Genomic DNA, 21478 nt, shown 5'->3' with positions numbered 1-21478 from the left:
TAAGAGGCTCAACAAATATTTGGCTTTTTTGCTTTTTTATTTCATTTTGATTTAGATGTGTTTTATTTAAATAGTATATACTGAATTTTCTGTTTTGAGATAGTGAACTGAACACAAAATTCACTTTTATCCTGTTGCATCAAAGACAGAGAACTAATGTGAAATTTGAACAATGAGGAATCCAACAAACCCAACAAAAACAGGGTCTCACAGGACCAGAAGTTGTAATGAGGCCCTGAAAGTAACAAATAAAATTGAAGAGATAAGCCTCAGCCAAGAACACATATAGAAAATTACCACTGTGAACTGTTCTGAAAGCTAGTTAAAGTCAAGCAAAGAAGCAGCAAGAAAGAAGCCCTGCAGAGTTTAGGCCACATCTTTTCTAAAACGTACTGTATTTGACCTTCATCATTCAGGCTAGGTATTAAGCAATGAGTCACTTGCCTCAGCAGAGGACCCAAACAAAAATAATCTCAAGTTCCTTTCAAACACACGATATTTATTCATAAAAGTTGACTGTGTTTAGGAGGAAACTCATAAACATGTTCAAAAAGTTGATGATGTTCAAGTTGAGTTTAATCATAAAGTGATAACTTTAAAACTTGACAAAAGCATTGACAAAATATTTCTCAATCATGCAACCAAAAAAGCCTATTTAATACTGTCAAATAATTCTTGATTTAAACACCATTTAAAAACACCAATTATCCGGAGTTGATTTATAGAAGAGATGAAGATCACCATCTAGCCTACATGAGAGTAATTGATATTAAAATAATGTCCACTACTTTTTCTGTATAGTTACTGTTCCAATTGTACTTTATAATCACATATTTCATCTAATAAAACTCTAGGTAATTGGTACTACTATCAACCCCACTTAAAGACACAGGGAGCTTAAATAATGTGCCAAACTTCACATAGCTAACAGGTAACAGAGCTGAGATTTGAATTCAAACAGTTTCAGTTCAAAATCCATAGTTTGAATCACCTGGGTTTACTTCCTCCATGTTCTAAGGGTGAAACTACCCGTAAAACTGAAGTGACATGATCAAAGTGACAGAAGAAAAGATGGCTTCACATATAATTGTTAGAAAGCAAGAAGAATAGAAATAAATGACCAAACCTGCAATATAATGAGATTGTAAAGGAATAATGAAACAAACCTCTAAACAGTAGAAGGAAGCAATTAATACAATTCAAAACCAGAAATAAGTGAAATGGGAAACAAACAAATAAAAACTACAGAATTGACCAATACAAAGAAAAGTCAGTTCTTTGAAAAGATCAATAAGATAGAAAAGCCTTTGGCAAATATGATCAAGAGCTAAATAAAGAGAGAAGGCACAAAGGAGACGGGGAAAAAAGCAGTCAAAATGAAAAAGGAGGTCATGACTGCAGGTCTAGAGGAGATTAAAATATCATTTTCAGAGAACACTATACACAACTTTATACTGAAAAAAATTTAAACTTAGACAATTCTGAAGAGAACTGTAAAATGACAGTATTGACCCTTGAGAAAGCAAAAATTCTGACTACATAAACTTAGAAAAAAATTAAAATCATGTTGATTCTTAAAGATTTAACCTTAGGAAGGGCATATGCTCCAGGGAATTTTACAAGAAACTTAAATCAAAATTTCAAGTAATGGATGATTCCAATCTTATAAAAGGATTTTGGAACGTGGAAAAACAAGACTTTACACTATTTTGTAATGTTTTCATATGCCCAATGACAAAAATGAATGAAACCATCATAAAAGAGAAAGCTAAGAGCCCATTTAGATTTGAGCAAAATCTTAAGGCATTAGTAAGTCAAAATATTCCTGTTTTGACTGTGTGTGTATGTGTGTGTGTGTGTGTGTGTATGTGTATTCTGTAAAGGATATGTATCCCCTAAGGTATTCCTGGCTCCTCATTTCCTAAGGCAAAGGAAATGACAGAATAATAATAATAATAATAATAATAATAATAATAATAATAACAAAAAAGACCTGTTATTTGAAATCATGGGTCAAGTGAGCTCAAGAAACGATTTTGAGACCTTACACATGATTTTTGATTTTGATCTTTAAAAACACCAATTATCTGGAGTTGAATTAAAATTGTCTGCCTTTTTTATTGATAATTATTTTCATGTCTTTGTTCTTTGTGTGCTTTAGAAAACTGTATTTTTCCTCCATGTTACTGATTCTATTTTCTACAGCATTTCATATATTTACTGCTTTTTGAATGTATTTCTTAAATTTTGCATTTACTTACTTTTTAACTTATATCCAGTTAAAAAATCCTTTGTATTCTAAAATACATTCTAAAACTTTCTTTTCTTTTTAGTTTATTGTTTTATTATATTGGCTTTCATATACACATTTATTGTGTTTTGTTTCTTTTAAAATTTATACATAATGCAATCAGATGCATTGTACAGTTGTGTATACTTATTTAATAAATGCATAGTTTTATTTTTAATTTGAAATGGAAGACTCACCTCTATCACAATGTTAACCTCTTCCCTTAAAATTTCCAAGTTCATAAAACCCATATTTAACAGCCAAAGACGATAAAATAGCTGATATTTAAAAGGTAACATTTACTGTTGTCTTTTATAAAGGTTTTTAAAATGTTAGAAGTTCAGTTGCTGAGTGCAAAAATCTGGGTTCAATCCATAGCACCAAATAAATAAATTATTGCATATTATTATACATGTATGTGATTACACATATATACACATATACATATACATGTTTATAAGGCATGAATTCCATACCATATTTAGATGTAAAAGAATATTATATGTAGATTATGATTAATACAAATATAACTATTTATGAAGCTAAATTGAAACAATGTAACAAACAAAAATGCATTTTCCAGGTCAACATTGTCTTCTGGATCACATTAGATTTAGATGAATCTATGTATGTTAAACCTTTAGCTTTAAGGTGGCTCACACATGTAATCTCAGCTGTTTGGGAGGCTGAGATCTTGAATTCAAAGCCAACTTTAGTAATAGCAAGATGATAAGAAACTAAAACTCAGTGAGACTCTGTCTCTAAATAAAATCAAAATAGAACAGGGGATATGGTTCAGTGGTTGAGTGCCCCTGAGTTCAATCCCCAGTATCCCCCCAAAACAAAAACAAACAACAATTAAAAAAAACCCTTAAGTGCAGAGTACCCTGTTTTCTTTACTTGGCAAAAGCCATATTTAATTTTAGCAATTAGAGATTCCAGTACAAATTATAATTAGAGAGCAAATAAACAAATGCATTTTATTAACATAAGCATTCCTATATATAAGCATATAATTACATCAATTAAATTGTAGAAATTGAAAATGGAAATAAATGCCTGCAGGTTCACACCATTCTAGAAGAGAATAGCATTAATAAAGTGAGAAGGTAAATAAAAGTTAAATCATAAAACAAACAATGCATTCAAGAGTCAAATAAATAATCACATAGAAAATATGCATAGATAGTGACTAGGATAGCCATAGAATGATTTTTGCTGCAGAACACTCTCTTCTAAGCCACTGAATTTCTCTTGCAGTCTCAGTATACGGAGGTTTCCTACATACAAACAATAATTGCTCCAGTACACAACCCTTATGATCAGAGGCACTGTGTTCAGGATTAACTTTCCATGTCCTAATTTGTATGAGGTATTTTGAAGTGTCAGCATTTGTATTAGGGGTTTTATATATCAGTCTTCCTGAGTATTTTGCCCCAATAGCATTTTCTTCTTTTCCCTGCTGTTCCTCTTCTTTTTTTCCCTTTCTCCATCTCATCCCTTCTTCTTCTTTAATTCTGGCTAGTGTGTATAGATATGTGGCATGCACACTTTCTCTTAGCTGACTATCATATAATGAATTTGGTTTCAGTTGGGTAATATACATTTCTACACTATTGTTTTTCTTATTTACTTTCCTTAAGTACTTGATAAATAAGTAAAAGAACATTTTAAGTCCTATAAAAGTGGATTCATGTAAATTTCTTTTTAAAAAAATTCAACTTTCTCATATGTTATAGCCGCATAATTGTCCTTTGTTAAATTAAAGATTCAGGTCTGTTTTTTTGAAGTCACAGTACAACTTCTGATCTTAAATAGCTGTTCTATGATCTTAATATTATTAAATATATAATACAATCTATAAATATGATCTTAAGTAAGACCATATTTTGGAAGATAAATTTAAAATAATAAATTTTATGTCAAATAAACCATTTCCCACATATTATGGAATAACTACAAACTAATAGCCTAATAACAGTAGTAAAACTACATTGTATGCTTTAAAAACTTAATAATGTTTAATGCCTATCATATGAATTTAAAACATTTCCATCTGAGTTTATATATTCCAGAATATGAATACATTGTATTATTTTTCTAGATTGTAAAACTCTTTCTACTACATTTTTGTTCTTCTGATTTCAAGATCTCCGCAGGCGACTTCACCCATTCATAACTTTTGGCTATGAAATATATTTGAAGATGAAAGAAACAACATCTGCTATTAAAGCTTATTTCTGTGTTGAGCATTATCTTAGATCCAAAATCATTTTTCTAGAGAAGCAAGGACATCTTGTACTGTGTCGTCTTGAGACATAGGGCCTTAGTTCTATGAGTTTTTTCCTTAGTTAAAAACCTAGTAAATGTAAATTTTTGAACCCCAAAGCTTTCTGATGAGTGAGATTCTTTCCCATTTTTAGAGTATTTTTCTACTCATTTTCAGTATGTTTTTAAATTATGAATTAAGATAGTCTGAGTCTTTCCTTAATTGGAATAATCATATTTTAGGATTTATGTTAGAGCTTTTCTGAGTTTTGCATGTGAAATTCAGTGACAGTAATTTATTATAATCTCCTCTTATCCACAGGGGATGAGTTCCCAAAAACCCAGTAAGTCACAGATAGTTCTGAAATTTACCTATACTACATTTTTTCATATAGATGGATACCAATGATAAATTTTAATTTATAAATTAGGCGCATTAAGATATTATCAATAAATAATAAAAGAGAAAAATTGGCAACATACAGTAATAAAAATTGAGCAAATGCCTGGGTGTAATCCCTGTAATACCAGATATTAAGGGAGCTGAGGCAAGAGGATTGTAGATTTGATTGTAACCTGGGAAACATAGCAAGACTCTGTCTCAAAATAAAAATTTTAAAAAGGATTGGGGATGGAGCTCAGTACTTGCCTAGCATGTGCAAGGTGCTGAATTTAATCCCCAGTAGTACAAATAAAATATATACACATGGTCGCTATGTCTTGAAAGAGTTGAAAGGGTCAAGACAAATATGAATATTTTTCTACTGTGGTTAACCAAAGGTAATTGGGTGTACAGAAAGTAAAACCACTACTAAGAGGAGACTTTGGTATGTCAATCTCTGGGCAATAGAATTCACTTCATTTGCTTCACGATTACCTCTTCTGTTTTTGATCAAATAGCTGTATATATTTCTTCTTTAGTTTTTCAAGCTATAATCTCATTACTCATTTGGAAATCTAGAAAGCTTTCTATTCTTATTCTCTCAATAAAAATTCCCCTTGCTCTCTAAAATTAGTTTTGGTTGGTGACATCAGGAGAAATATGTTATCCAATAAGTTCATATTATTGTCTAAAAGGCATGCTTTCTTACACACAACTTAATGGTGGAGTAATGATGTGCAAGATATTTGAAACCTCTTTTTAGTCCTTTCTTTTTGAATTAAATTTCTATCATATCACATGGTATTTTCAAATTTCCTCCTGTGCATGGAATATCATTTGTCTCAAGGACATGATTAATCTAATCATGTTGATCCATTTTTTTTTTTGTTGGTTTTCAGCATTTCTTTTTCACTTTCTTCAAGTAAACATCATGGCAATCACGTATTCCACACATTCAGATAACATATATCATCAATAGCCTTTATTCCTCCATGCTTTGGTGAATTCAGAAGAAATGGGCTGCCTAAATAAAATGGTATGATATTACACAAAACTTTTTGAGTCCTTGCAGTATTAAACATCCAACCTAATTAATGCTTCCTACGTTGTATACAAGAGATGTTAACTCTGCATTTCATAATCAGGGTTCTAGGTTATTGCTTTTCAAGTCTACTAAAATATATTTCTATACATGTAGAAAATTGGAAATCACACTATTGACAAGTAGTCAGAAATTGATATAAAAAGCCAGGATTAATAACGCAGTCTTTGCAAACTTTTCCTAATTTTCTGATTTCAATGGCCTTGTTAGCCATGCACACTCATCTTGCAACTCTAAACCTTTTCTTATATTCTTTACAGAATATCTGGATACTATTATTATTTTAAAGTATTATTATTTAAATTATATTTTTAAAGTATTATAATTTTAAAGTATATTAAAGCTTAATGGCATTTCTGTAAACACATGCCATTTTTAGGGAGTGCAGGCTTTTCCTCTCTGCCCGAGATGGCTTCAGCCATGAATGCTGCATTCCCAACTCCAAGGTTGCTCCAAAAGATGCACCTGCTGCTTTCTTTATACAGTGTCAAGATAATGTCTTAACCATGTGCAAGAAATAGGAAGGGGGTGTGCCCTTAACACCCTCTGAAGTGGTAGCTCCTTGCTTTTTTTCCTTCAGGCTTTGGGGTCAAGGCTCAAATGTGACCCACCCATACCAGATTCTACCCAAATTAACACAGAAATTTAATACACTGTGAATTCAGGAGCACTAAAGTGACACGGAAATGAGTTATAGCTGACTCTATTCCCTGAAGCCTTACCTCCTTTTCTTGTACTTTACCTGGGTGTAAGCTTTCTCTCTCCCCTCTCTGCATCTGTTTCCTTACCTGCTTTTCTAGAGATTACATCAGGGATATTCTGCTCTAACTATATGGGGTAATTTTTTCCCTAAGATTTTGAGGGAAGGCTCTTTTCATAAGATTTACATTCTATTCTTTTCCTTATGTTCATTTCCCTGTAAAAGTGATTATCCCTTAAAGAGAACCAATGGATTCACATTGGCTCCTCTCAACATCTTTATAGAAACTGTTGAAATCCTCCAATTTTTTTTATCAGTAGAAATTGTTAATGTACATAGACTGTAAACAAATTTATGTCTGTGTCATTTAGTTGATCTTTTTTTTTCTGAACAAATGAGAAAAATTTTATTCTCAGAGTCTGTTTGTCTAGCAGTGTGATGGAAAGTTACCCTTATGCAATTTGGAGTAGTTTTAAGTGCTTGTAATCACAGATAGGTCAAGGACAACTATAACTTCTATTGCTCCCTTGGTTACCACTATTTCCAGTCTTCCTTTGCTGAACTCACATCTCAGGTTATAATCACTATTAGTTGGTAATTTCTGCCTTCGACCATGTTGCTCTACTGAGAAGTGTACCCAAAGGAATATAAAGTTAGTAATAAACTAATGGCTCTATGTGCCATCTCTGAACACACCTACACAGATACTGCACTTTCGAGTTAGAAGAACTTTGTAAGTGAAGCCCCTGTGTTTTAAAGTAGTAGAATTTAGTGGTCGTGAGGAGGGGGGGTGGTATGATAACATCACAAGTCTTATTGTCTTGTGTTTCATCACATTCTGCAACATATTTTTGCTAATGGAAAACCGTCCCAGGTCTTGGTGAATTTCACAAATACTGAGAGTTTCAAATTATACCTTCAGATGTTTGCTGAAATTATTCTCTGTTGAATACTTACAAAATTTATTTTGTAGCAATTTTGAAAATATTAGTGTTTTGTTCTCAAGCATTTTAAAATGAGAAAATGCCTATGTATTAATGGTTACTTGATTCAGAGGCATATGGATTAACAAAATCCGACTGTGCATCCATAAAAGCTGGGACTTCCACCTTATGACCAACCCATCATGTTTTCTTAACACTATTGATTGTTTTGGCTTGGCACCAATTGACCTAGCATATCATCACTGTCAATGTCAGCATCTCCAATAACCTTTAAACAACTGTAAATACAAAACTCAGTCATTATTGGGAGAGTCTTAATGACAATAAGAAGATCATAAACCAGGAGGTGTAAGTAGTTTGAGGTGTATCTTTTCAATATAAAACTCTGGGAACTCATTGATGTGATTAATCTTATTTTATTCACCCTCTTTTCAGCAGAAAATGCTACATATTTGGGCCTAAGGAAAGTGTTTTATAATCATTTATTGAATGAAAATTAAAACATTAAGTATGAATATTTGGTTTAAAAACAGAGTTTAATTCAAAGAGATGAATGTAAATAATGTTAGAATTTTCTAATAAAATTTATTTATTCAATAAAATGTTTTATGTCTACAATGTACCATGAGGACATTTTTTCAAAGAAATGTTCACAATTTGGTAATTTAAAAGCAAATGATGAATAGAAATTTGAATGTTACTAAGCATGCTCTGAAAATATGGACATCATCAAATGGTTTGAAAGCTAAATTAAATCATTTATCTGGGCATTCAGTTTTCTACTTCCTCTGGTCAAGCAAAGGACACAAGTTCACCCTTGTTAAATGGTTCTGACATTTGGCTGCACTCAGCCTAGCTTGTAATCTATAACAACCCAAGTTTTTTTTTTTTAGAAAACAATTGAAAAAAGTAGTTAACATGATTAATTTTAGGACCCTTCTTCTGAGCTCCACTCCAGATGTCTATTATTTTACAAATATTTTCTCTTTTCTCTTTTTTTTTGCCATTCTTTTGATCTCAGAGTTTGGACAGCCAGGAAACCCCTAGGATAGGAACATTTAAGGTCAGCTTTTAGCCTGGTCACACTATTCTGGCATGTTCTTGAGGGGAAATCTTCCAGTGCATTTTGAGTGGACATCTATGCATCTGATGCTTCAAGTATAAGAGTTTAACTGTGGAATGAGAGAAATTATAACTTCAACCTTCTTATATCTTAGCAGACCAAAAAGGAAGGAGATTTAGGTTTAGATTGAATTTGAATTGGAGATATGGCTTTGGAGCTAGTTTAAAATAATTATCTTAAAAATGGAAATTTTTAAAAGTACATTATCATTTTAATAATAACATTGGTTATAGACTAAAGATAAAAGTATAATTCCTGTTAAGCTTTTTCAGGGGTTGTTATTCACACCTGAAATAAAGTGATGGTAAATTCATGCATATAGGAAGTTTCCTCTTTGATCTAAGTAGCTTCCCATTGAAAATGACTCACATGGAAAGATGTATATTGACAGATGCTTTTCAGCTCTGTTATTCAGAGTCCTAAAGCTATTATGTCAACTAGAAGGCACTTCACTAGAACTAAAGTTCATAAGGCTGTCAAATTGGTTCCCCACATCTGAGAAATCTGCATGTATTTTAACAGAAAGTTAAATATATTAAGACATTCCAATTCGTTTTTTTCCAGGAAGCTGTATTAAAAAAGGAATGAATACATTATTTTTAATATATCAGGTAACTGCAAAATTAAGTCTTTGATGTTACATAAAAAAGTTATAGAGTTTTATATGAAAACGAATATCTGAATTTGAAAGTATACAATATTTAAGAATTTATTTCACCAATGGAATCATTGTGCAGCATATCTCCATATTGGTTTATGTATTATGTATAAGCAAGCTTTGCTTTTTTAAGGCAGCTAATATTGGAAGAGAAACTGTAAAATTTTGTCTGCAGTTATATTGGATTCTTGATATGTGGTAATGAAGTTCTGTTTTTATTTAGTTAGTTAAAATGGATATACCAGAAAATACAATTAAAAACGTGATATTTGGAGTAGCCATCTTTGTAGGTGGTATGTGTTGTTGAGAGCTATTTCAATTGACCAAAACTTTTATGGAACCCTTTTGAAGTTGCTTTCTGAGGCAGGTTTTGAGTAACATACAATTTTCGATGTCCTGGTTTATTTGCCTAAATTTGCATTAAACAATGTTTGGCTGCTTTAAGAACCAATCCATACTAAAAAAGTAAAACTCTTGGTCTCAATACAATATAAATTCTCAAAGAGTTCTAAAGACCTTTTGAGCAAGGCAATGTTGTAAGAATTCCCTTTCTGATTTAATAATTCATAGCATTAATTTGTTGGAGATTTTCTGGTTTATTTGCTAAAATATTCATCTTACATTATAGTCAAATCATATGGGTTCCTAATTTATTATTGTTTACAATTTATTTTCCTGATGAATGTCAGAATTGCATTATTTCTCCCATATTCAACATGCATGTGACACAGACAATGTAATTTACCTGAGGTCTTTAAGTCTCATTTACTCTGCCCATGCCTCAGCCTACTCTCTTTCCTCCCATGAACAATCAGGCATTAGCTCTCCTTTCCCCCCTATTGTGTCACATTTGATGGATGATATTACTATGCATAATATATTCCCAAGACATCTCATTGTAGCTTTACTTTCACTTCCTTGAGAAAGAAAACTTTAGCACTTTATTAAAATAAAACATGCAAGACGCCTTGCGGCTGGTTGACTTGTATGGGATCATAGTTGAGAATAGCTGAATTAGGGACAAACAGCAGTTCAGGATATTACCATATCTCAGATGAATTAGTTGTCTTGGCATCAATCTTATGCCAACATGTGAAGGTAGACAGTGTATCTATTTAAATCCTTAATTCATTAACAGGCCCATCTTCCTACCATGTCACTGATATGCAGATTGGCCCTATTGAATCTAGGTAACAAAAGTATCATTTAAAAACTCATTGTTTAAGGGACTTATAACTGAGTTCCCTTCTTGATAATAGCCTATAGATCCTTTCCACCTCTTCATTCCTGTAGATTCTCCTACTTTCCTTTTCACTATGTTGGGAGGGAAGTGGTTCCTAATTCCTTTCCACACTTTCTGCTTTTTAAATCCCTTGATGTATATTGTCTCACTCGGAAGTGAATAGCACCTACTATGCTTGTGCCTGGCTAACAATTCATTTGTGTCTACCTTTTAAAAATATTTTGAAGCATCATCTCTTTCTGAGTCTTGCTGCTGCTTTAATTAACAACACCCTTATTTTTAAGAGTTTTTCCCCTTTGATATCATCGTTGAAAACTTAACACTTATTGGTATAATACCTGGCTTAGAAGAGGCTCCAAAATTGCTTGTGGATTGAGAAATGATTTGGTCTTGTGCATTGGTCCAGCCCTCATAGGCCCTGAGTATTTCTCTCTAGTTTGCCTTAGTATTGCTAAATTCTACCAGCACTCGTGTGTTCTGAGATTTTTTTTTTTATCTCCTTTTTGCTGGCATTCATCGTACATGACAGGAAGAACATTAACAGTGCTGTTCAAACCCTTGCCACTCATATAAAAGGCTAGACAATGGGACCTTTGATAGACAGCAATACCTTGATTCTGATTTAAGTTATGTCTACTGGGAGCTAGTGATAACACCCCATCTCAGGAAGATGGCATTTATTCTTAAGAGAAGAAGAAGGAGAGGAAGAGAAGAAAAAGGAGGAGAAAGAAGATGGAAAAGGAAGACAGATGGGTTAAAATTTGAATGTGAAATAAAATTTAAATTTAATTTGGGTTCAAAGCCTTAAATTAGTTTCTTTTGCAATCCAAAAAGACAAGAATGCTATGGAATACTCCAGAGAAAGAAGGAAGAAAAGTTACCAGATCATGGTTGCAGAAAGTGATTAGAAATGATAAAATAATTCCATATTTATACCTGAACTGAATTGAGATGTTTCTACAACCTTCTTCTATATGCATTTTGAAATTAAGGGTGACAACAATCAAAACAAAATCCATCATAAGAACAAAAAGACAAGTAAAAGAAGAAAAGGGGATTAAATTACAAATTCAGTATAATACACTATGAAAGGGGATATGATAAAAATAGAAATAAATACAAATATACAAGATTCCACAACATTGTCTCTTTTGATTTATTTCCTTACATTGAACACGTTTGTTCTGTGGCTTAAGGAATTTCTAGCACAAAAAGTTGTTCTAGTCTCTTCCATATGACTCAGTAAGTCCTTTGAGTCTCTCAGATAGTGGAAACATGTATATAAGTTTCCAGGTGATGATGGTGCACTGGATTGTGGAACACATGGCGTAGAAGCACTCCAGAGGAAGAACAGTTTTGCTAGTACAATTTATGCATTTTATTTTTTGCTATTATGGTTTAATAAGATCCTGTCTGCTGATGGCAGCTTCCTTACTGGTGTTTAAGATGACATAGAGGGTATTGTTGATTTATTTGGGATGTGCTTAACCTTCGTCTGAGCTCAAACATTCGCTAATGACCTCTTAGCAAAAGCTTGAATGAAGCCCTCTGGCTCATCAGTGGGCAATGCTCCCAGTGGCACTGCACGGAAACCACGTGGGTAGTCCTGTGTCTCTGTCCCCTTTCTCAGCATTCTGTTCCTTTGTAGGAAGTCAAAGAATTGTTTGGGATTTTCATTAGTCCATAGCTTCTGAGACAACATGGAGACCTGAAATGAGATGCCTCCCTATGTTCTGATGTGACACTACTCCTCAATTTTTCTTGGTGCTGCTGTCATGGGCTGATCCTCAGTAAAGATCCTCACCAGTCAACAAGATACAAGTATATCTTTCTTATGGACACTTCCAACATCCATTGTACACAAGATCCACTGAGAGCCCTCCCAAACATGTTGCTCAAAACAATTATGTCTTGATTTCTATAAAATAAATTTATTGCTGAAAAGTAACTGCCCAGTCAGGGACTACATTGCTGTACCTCTGCCCCCAGATCTGCCTGTGTGACTGGTTCTCACTGATGAGAATTCAATTGGATATGTGCCACTAGCCTTTCTAGTCATGGGCCCTAGTGGTAATCCTAAGACAACAGGAAAATTTAGACTCAATATTCAATTACACATAATAAAATTTACCAAGACTCTTGTCATTATTGCAAATAATAGAAGTTTATCTTGTACATCCCTCCTATGTTTGATATATTTTCAGTTCTACTTTCCTTTACACTCTCCCCCAAAGAGTCTCATTTATTAAGCCTGTGATTGTTCAGATTTATCCATGCTTATCAATTGCTATGTATTGCTTCACTATTTTTCCTACACTCTGTGGTAGGAACTGCTTACAACCCTTCCAACACCGTCTTCTCCTCTGCACTTATACATGAATATTGTCCAGTAATACTGTCTGCCTGCTGCTTGCTGTAGTTCTTGTCAATGAAGTACAAAGGGGTGTACTTGAAGCTTCTAGAAAGTGCTTTTCTCCATCATCTCTCTTTCTTCCTGTATGGAATATGAAGGTATGTCTGGAGGTATAAGAACGAACTGGAGAGTATAAGGTAAGCAGTCACGTACAAGGATAAAAAGAGAGTGACAGACAGAGAAAGAGAATAATACGTCATTGGAATGTGGAGGGTATGTTGCAGCTGCAGTGAAATCCCCAAACTCTGAACTTATTCTCATGTTTGGAAGATAAACTTCCATGGCTTATCACTAAGTCTTTGTTTTGGAGTTTTCTGTTACATGACGCTAAATTCAATTCTAATTGATAACACCATCCACATTCTATATCCTTCTTACTGTAGAACATGTTGTCAGGATACTTTTGGGGAATGAATTTATTTATTGTTTTTGTCTTGTCATATCTTTATTTAGCAATCTTTAGTTCATGATAGATGATTTTAGGTTGAAAATTATTTTAAGATTTTCTTTTAAGAATTTATGAATTATCACCCTTTCAAAACAGCACTCTGGATTTCCATTTTTATCCTTTGAACTCAGCAGAATATTTATTTTTTTTTTCCTTCAGTGCATACATTGGCAGCAAGAGGGAATCCATGCCAGCCCAATCCACCACGTTGTAGTAACAAAAAACCAAGTATAACCATGAACTTTACTTTTGATAACTATCACAATGAAATGATGGGGGTGAGGAGAAATATACTCACTCAAACTGAAGAGACTAAGATTTTTGATTTAATTTGAATTTCTTGGCTTCATTTTGTTGAGCTATTCAAATAGAGTCATATTGAGATAATCTGTCAGTGGTCCACTAAAACAGAATAAAATTAAAATGTTTAATAATGCCTAGTTCTAGTCTTAAGTAAATAGTAGTGTAAAAGATAATTTTTCAAGAGGAAATGTAATTAAAGATATTATTATGATGTAAAATGGGCTATAATCAGGGCACTGAGATAAATTTATCTCAAGAAACTATTTGTAAGCTTTCAGATTTGTTATCAGTGTACAGACAGAATTTTCAATTCCATACTATCAAAAATATTAGTACTATTAATTTTGGAAGGGATTTTTGAAAAAAAAATTGCCTGAATGGAGGCATTCTATTCACACTTCCATATGATTGCCATGACTTTGCTGAGGGCTATATTACCTTTGTGTTTTCCAGTGAAAGAGTTGACCTACTTCAAAGATAAGTGGATATTAAAATCATATTGAAAATTGTTTAGACCCAGAATTATTTTTTGTTTTGAAATATAAATATATTTTGAAATATAAATACTATAGGTATGCCAGAAACTGATTCTTCATGAAAGAAAAATACTAAACATCTAATTTTAATGTTCACTGAATTAAATATTGTATTTTTTTTTTATGGTAGCCAGTTTTAGCTTTCCACGTGAGACCACTGAGCTCAGTTTGGAAAGAACACAAGGTCCAAGTCTCTGGATAGCTTCCTGTCACACTATCAACCTGTTTTTAATACCTTTGTTATAGAAAAGATTTCAGGCATCTTGTATAAGATCCAATAAAACAAGATAAAGTAAAATCAAGCAGCAGTAAAATGGCACATAATTTGTGAGTGACTTGATTCAGATAAAGTCCTAAGTGAGGTTAGTGTGAGGTTCATATTATAAAGGCATGGCACTCAACTTTCACACTAGAACTGGCTCTAGATTTTCAGGTTACAATGCAGCTATAATTTGGTTTTAAGAGCCTGAGGGTACTTCCAGTAAAATGAACTTGCTGCTCCTGACCCTATGATCAAAGAGAATCTTTTCCTCAAAGCAATAATAAATGAGGGTTTTGTTGGTGTTCCAAGCTATATTCTGGACCACAATGAGTAGGTACTGCCACTGGTATTTTACACAACTGCAAACGCAGGGCAAGATGGAGGTGAAGAAGATCCAAGATCATACAAGCCAGTAATAACATTTCATAATAATCTGATTCAATTTTATTTCCTCATCTGTGATTGAATGGATGACATATTTTTTCAGGAATAAAAGTTGCACTGAGCTTAAGATTTGTCCTCCTGAGAAAAATGCCTGTGGATAATATTGCTAAAAATAGTCCCATATGCTTTAATAATTACCTGAACTTGGAGGTAAGATTGTCATGTTCACATGAAAACTGAGGCACCCAAAAGAATACACTTTCTAAATTAAAGGCCTTCATTTCTAATGAGAGGTGTACTAAACTTATGCATGTGACCAAGAATCAAATTTCCTTCTTAAAATAATAATTATACCTATTTTAAATTCATGTTGCCTCACTTCAACTTTTTAAAGATTTTCTTTGTGTTGTAGAATTTGTTGCTGTCCTTTGTGATGTAAGCTTTCATCAAGGATTCAATAATTTTAGATTGTACTTTCATCATTGTGGGTCAGAATCATTGTATCAGACCACTTTTGGGGTAGGTGTAGAGGTATATATCTGTAGCTGAAGTTCATCTTATATTTAATCTGAGTACTGGATAAATGGTGAATATCACTGTATTATTGGAGCACAGGATTTCTTATTGGATCATTTTCTGACTGTTTAGGTTCATATCAGGGATTTCCTTTTCCTTAAGATTTACCTAACCTCTCACAGATAGTGCTTCCACTTTTAATATGTCCTTTGGGAATATTTATCAGCATTTAACTAATGTATATGTTGGTCTTGGGAGATTATTTAGATACCTGTATAATGTAAAGGTTTCTTTTTGTGTAATGAATTCACCTTCTTGAAAAAGGTCTGATTATATTCATATAGATTTTTATCTATTTTGTCTTTTGGTTCCATAATTTGTTTTAATTACTGCTTTTATGACTGCATTTTATTTTCTGTTATATTTCTTATTGTGTTGTATGGGAAATTAATTGATTATTTTCATTTTTTGCTAATTTTCTAACTGGTTACTTTCCAAACTCCAATCAGTTCTAATTGTATTTCAGTTTACTGGGATAATCATAGATTTTACCTCCTCTTTTCTAATATATTTGCCTTATTTTGTTTCCTTTAATATTTACATTGACTTTAATTATAAAACATAATGACCCAATAGTAGTAAACATTAAATACATCGTGTACAAAATAATCCTCGAGTTAAATCTGATTTAGTTAAACAGTTCTAAAATGTCCTTGGATAAAGAGACATACTAGATTTTAAAAACTCCCTCAGTTAAAATACATGTTTCAGTTTCCTAACCTTCAAATAAAATCATAATTGTAGTATCATTACTATGCAGAATTTTATCATGGCATGGAATTTATTAAATTCTAGATAGCCAGAACTTAAATCTTAAGGATGTTGGTAAACAGAAACGGAGATCTCTGATAATCTATGATTTAACTACTAAAATAGAGATATAAATCAAACCTCTCACCTGTAGATTTTTCTCAGGCACTATTCATTCAACACCAGATAATTTGGTAGACGACTAATTATTAAGGTAAAATATGTAATTTTACAAAAGAATGTTCAGTGAGTAAATATACAACCAATTTAACAAAAGGTCAAAGATTTCAGTGAGAAAAGCTCTTCTACTAGGGATGAAGCAGCATGAAGGCCCTTACCACATGCTGGTCACTTCATCTTGGCTATACCAGCCTTTAGATTGTGAGTGTTACGTTTTGTATTTGAGGTGTTTCTCAAAAGCTCCTGTGTTAATGAAGGTGTGGGTCAGCTCTCCAAATAGAGAACCAAGACCTGCTAGGTGTTTTTTGAAGGCAGGTGGGGTTTGACTAGGGAAGGTAGGTGGAGGTAAGTCCTGGAAGGGTTCATCTTTCCTCTTCCCTTTCTGTCTGCTTCCTGGCCACCATGAGGTAAGCTGCTTTCCTCTGCCCTGCCTCTTGGCCATGATGTCCTGCCTTACCCTGGGTCCTGAAAAATGAACTTGGTTGTCTGTGGACTGAGACCTCTGAAACCGTGAGCTCCAAATATATTTTTCTTCCTTTAAGTTGTTCTTATCAGATATTTTGGTCACAGTAATGCAAAGCTGACTTACACAAAGAGTCAACAAATTTCTGTTCATTATAAATTACTCAGTCTGTAGTAAGCTGTCATAGCCATGAAAAACAAAGACATTATACAAGGCCAACTTGTATAATAGACCATTTTATTTTAATATACTACCAAAAGTTTAGGAATTTTGAAAAGTTGTCATTTATAATACCACCAATAATATAAATAAATAAATATTTATTTATAAGTTAAACAAAATGTTCTCAGGATCTGTATGCTGAAAAGTATCAAAATACAAAACTGATGAAAAAAGACAAAGAATTCCTAAATAAAGAGAATGTTCTCACAGATTAGAGATTCAATATTTTTATAATGTCAATGAAATTCCAATCAAAATCACAGCATGATTTTGTTGTTAAAAATTGACAGAATGATTCTAAAATCTATATGGAAAAGCAAAGGAAATGGACAAGCCAAAACAATTTTACAAATGAGTACAGTTGAATGACTGACATTTTCTGATTTAAAGACTTAGAATGCTACATCAATAGCAAAACACTATGCTATTGATGAAAAGAGAAGATTCATGAATTAATGGAACAGAATACAGCTTTCAGAAATTGAATCAAATAAATATAGTCAACTCTTTCTTACAATGGTGGAAATCCAAGTTAATGAACAGAGGACAGTTTTTTTTAATATAAGAAATTGTGTGGAAAAAATTGGATATCCATGTAAAATAAAATAAAACATCACTCATAATTTTCATCTTCTACATAAATGAACATTGACCTAAATGTTGAAAGTGAAAGTAGAAAACTTCTAGAATAAAAACATAGGATAAAATATTTGTTATTTTGTGTTAGACAAGTTCTTGGATAAGATACCAAAAGCACAATACCTAAAATAAATGAGAGAGACAGAGAGAGAGAGAGAGGTTAATCATATCAGAATTTAAAATTTTTACTACATAGAATTCATTGTGAAAGAAGATGTAAGCTGCAAATTGCAAAAGAAAAATATATCTGTAAATCATATTCCTGTCAAGGACAGGTATCAGAACATATATATAAGGCATTTTAAATGACATCTACAAGAATTTTAAACTACGGGAATTTTAAACCACAGGGATTTAAAACAACAATCTTCAATCCATAGAAGTGGTCCAAAATTTGAGTAGAAACTACATCAAGAAGATGTATGGTATCTTCAGGTAAATGGATTGAGCTGGAGAATACCATGCTATGTGAAATAAGCCAATCCCAAAAAACCAAAGGCCAAATATTTTCTCTGTTATGTGTATGCTAATTCACAATAAGGTGGTGGTGGTGGGGAACTAGGGAAAATAGAGGTACTTTGGATTAGGCAGAGGGGAGTGAGAGAGTGGAGGGGTTATTGGAGAAGGAAGGACTTTAAATGAATCAGACATTATTACCTTATGTACATATATATTTACAGGACCAATATGATTCTGCAACATATACATCAGAAGAATGAGATGTCAAAATGAATTCTACTGTCATGTACAACTAATTAGAACAAATAAAAAAAAATTATAAATAAATAAATAAGGTATAAGGATGTCAAGAAAGCATATGAAAAGGTACACAAAGTTATTAATTATTAATAAAAGGTTAATTAAATTCATGAGATACCATTACATAAGTATTAGAATTTAGAAAATAAAAAAAAAAAATTAGCAAACATTATGAAGTGCTGGTAAGGATATGGATTATTTAAGGTCTAATAAATAACTTTCATGGTCGGAATGCAACATGGCCCAGCCATTTTGGATAACAGGTTGGAAGTTTCCTACATACTTACATGTTTCAGTTAAACATACTTGCCCTATGACTCAACAATCTTATTCCTATGTATTTATCCAAGAAAATGAAAATGAATGTTCACACTAAAACCCAGGAAAGTTTATAGCATATGTATTCATAATCACTGAAAACTGAAAGTGTTTTTCAATTGGTGAATGGATAGACAAACATTGGAATAATACTTAGCAATGTAAATGAATAAATTATTTACATGTACAACACAATTAATAAAATTTAAATATTTTTCTTAATGAAAAAAGCTGGAATCAACCGGTTACATACTCTTTAGTTCCATTTGACCAAAACATAGGTATAGAGGACAAACTAGATCAACAGAGAACAGATCAGCTGCTAGCTGCCACTGGCTAATGGCAGGTATAGGGATAGATAGCATGAAGCAATTTGGAGGGAAGGCTAGAAAACTCTACTAAACTAGAGTGGTTAATAAATATCTTCATTTTTTTGTGAAGACTCATAGAATTGTATATTGTAAAGAGTGAATTTTACTGTATATAAGATAGATCCAAAACTAAAATAGGATCTCTAAAGAAATGCTATATTATTTTTACAATACAATATTTATAAATGATTCATCTCTAGCTTCTATACTATACCAAAAGGTATTTAGCATCATCCGTGTGGCAAACAAAATATGCAATATGAAACTCAAATTTCCTTATGCCTCAAAGATTTTTAGAAACATTTTTTAACACCTTTAAACTTCTGGTGTTTCTATCAACTGCATTTATAATATAATAGATTTTATAATTGGTTCTTAAAAGGCACCAATTTGTCAGCAATATATATTCACTCAATTAAACAGTCTATACTTTTAGAGCAATTACATGAGTGTAATTATTGAATTAGGTAGATTATTCAATAATTATAACATCCCATATCTTTCTCTAGTCAGATTCCTGAATTCCTTTAATGACGTTCTTCTAGAAAGTCAGTAATTTTCTTTCTTTTTTCTTTTAATACAAAAGCTTTATTAGAGAAAATAAAGCAATAAACATACACATATAAAATAAAATGTAAATATTATTAGAGTAATTCCTTGTCTTCAGTGACATTGTTCTGCATTTTAGAATAAAATTTCAACTCCTTCTAATGCATCATCTCCTGTCTCACTCTTGCTACTCTTGCCCTAGGTCTTATCAACTGGAACTTCCTAACCACTCCATTTAAACTAAAGAGTCCTTTCATTCTGCCCTGTCCCTTGTCCTTTTTCACTCCTCAAAATATTACCCTTTGTGTTTTGTCCAATTTGCATGTGATTTACATATACTTCACACTGAAATAGTATTATTTATTTGCTTACTTCTTTATAGTGTTTCTTCCCCTAATGTATAATAAGTTCTATGAAGGCATGGTGCTTTTGTTTCTTGTTCCTGGCAGTGACCTCAGCACATAGACTTATGTCTGGCACATAACTGGGTTAATTGCAATATTAAAAATATTTTTTGAAATCTAATATAAATAATTTATTGGCCTTAAATTCCAAGGCTAATTCATATTCCTTAGCATTTTATTAATTTGATTATAAGTATAGTTTAAATGCATAGGTTATACAATCATAACAATTCTTTCTAATTGTAGCAAAGGTCTACATAAATTAAGAATATTTTCAAACGTTAAATAACAGGTGTAATTCAATATGTATGGGTTTATATCAATTTTGTTGACCACTTGGCATGGTAGAAATTCTGAAAATTCATCCCCAAAGTGAGAGTGCAGTTTGGAAAATGATGTGAAGAGGACAAGAGAGCCAGGCAATTAAAATATTATTTTCAAGAGAAAAGTGTAAAATTCATTTTTTTTTTAATTTTTTTTATTGGTTGTTCAAAACATTATAAAGCTCTTGACATATCATATTTCATACATTAGATTCAAGTTGGTTATGAACTCCCAATTTTACCCCAAATACAGATTGCAGAATCACATCGGTTACACATCCACATTTTTACATAATGCCCTATTAGTAACTGTTGTATTCTGCTACCTTTCCTATCCTCTACCATCCCCCCTCCCTCCCCTCCCATCTTCTCTCTCTACCCCATCCACTGTAATTCATATTTCTCCTTGTTTATTTTCCCATTCCCCTCACAACCTCTTATATGTAATTTTGTATAACAATGAGGGTCTCCCTCCATTACCATGCAATTTCCCTTTTCTCTCCCTTTCCATCCCACCTCATGTAGCTGTTTAATGTTAATCTTTTCTTCCTGCTCTTCCTCCCTGCTCTGTTCTTAGTTGCTCTCATCATATCAAAGAAGACATTTGGTATTTGTTTTTTAGGGATTGGCTAGCTTCACTAAGCATAATCTGCTCTAGTGCCATCCATTTCCCTGCAAATTCTATGATTTTGTCATTTTTTAGTGCTGCGTAATACTCCATGGTGTATAAATGCCACATTTTTTTTATCCATTCATCTATTGAAGGGCATCTGGGTTGGTTCCACAGTCTAGCAATTGTGAATTGTGCTGCTATGAACATCGATGTAGCAGTATCCCTGTAGTACGCTCTTTTAAGGTCTTCAGGGAA

This window comes from Marmota marmota, unplaced genomic scaffold (genome assembly GCF_001458135.2).
Source record: "Marmota marmota marmota unplaced genomic scaffold, marMar, whole genome shotgun sequence".
In the NCBI taxonomy this organism is placed as follows: domain Eukaryota; kingdom Metazoa; phylum Chordata; class Mammalia; order Rodentia; family Sciuridae; genus Marmota; species Marmota marmota.
This window is presented reverse-complemented; position numbering follows the sequence as displayed.